Source organism: Alligator sinensis, unplaced genomic scaffold, assembly GCF_000455745.1.
Source record: "Alligator sinensis unplaced genomic scaffold, ASM45574v1 scaffold329_1, whole genome shotgun sequence".
Lineage (NCBI taxonomy): Eukaryota > Metazoa > Chordata > Crocodylia > Alligatoridae > Alligator > Alligator sinensis.
The window spans coordinates 892,575-893,980 of NW_005842550.1; positions in this window are offsets into that span (position 1 = coordinate 892,575).

The following is a 1,406-nucleotide window of genomic DNA, read 5'->3' on the forward strand; positions in this document are numbered from 1 at the left end:
GTGGAGTGTGCCCATTATGCCAATAATATTAGAGGTGAACTACTGCTGTCTTCTTTTTTGAAATATCAAAAATATTTTCCTTTCTGCATTAGGAAAGGTTTTGGTCTTCCCCCTTTCCAACAGGAACAATTTCCAATCAACATGTACTTCACTGTGACCAGAGAGAGAAGATTGGGTGACTAGTTTGAGACTGAAAGCACTCTGAGCCATTTGAGACTGCTTGGGTCTCTTGGCAGTTGGAATGAGACATTATTCCCAATTCACAACAATCTAATTGCTAGCAAGATTAGTGAAAGCACAATATTATCAATGATAAGGTTTTCTTAATTGTACTTGTTTTAATTATGTTGTAAATAAAATGTAACCCTTGTTTTCTAAATAAATGTTGTGATGACATGTTTTAATTGGGCTGGGATAGGAGAGGCAGTGGCTGCCAATTTTATAAGTGTTTTGCACTTAGTGTTCACTTTAGCCTCTGGCAATTAAACTGTAGAGAAAACAGAAAGAAAGCATAGTGGTGAATGTCATTTTATGTCCATTTATTTTGGCCATATGTTCTTTGTGCATATTGAAGAAAAGAAAATAACTGGATTAAATAGTATAATTTTGTGTATATAGTATATATTTGTGTAATTTATAAGGACCTGGAGAAATTAACTTATAATAATGGGATTGACAAATTTTAGAACTTTTTTGTGATATGATTCGATTATGTGAAGAAATAATTTAGGGCACCTATACACATGCAGTGAGGCTGCTCCGACGCACAGTAATTAATCAAGTCTGCTGGAGTGTGTAATTACCATGCTCCAGCAGAATCTGGCATCACACTTAGTGTCCCCACACTGAAAAATGGCGGCAGGGGAGGTTTAGTTAAAGCTCACCATTTTTCAGTGTGGAGACACTGATGCACGTGACACTCTGGGCACTTTAATTAGAGCAGCTCTCACAAGGTACAGGAGGGTGGGCCTTTATAGCTTGTCACCTGTTCCATGGAATTGCCCAAGATTTATGGTTTTATTCTATGCTAGATGACAAGTAATGCATGGTAGTTTATTCTCTTTCATTAATGGCTAAGCTACCACAGGATAAGATTATGCCTGCAGTTCCAAAGAACGGCTGATATGGTGTTGATGTCCTCCTACCTTTACCTTGAGGCAACTTGCTCATGGAGTCTGGATATATGGGGGAAAATATGAGTCCATATGTTATTCGACCAACCTGTATACCCAGAAACAAAAAGGAATAGATAGATTTTTGGTAGTACAACCTAAATTTTAACTAAGTTGGGCTACTTTGGACCAAGCAGAGAGAATACATTGGGAAAAGTTATGGATTTCACAATGAAAATGATAATTCCTACCGTTTTAAATCAAAGGAGCACTAGCCTGTGCCTCGGATGGATA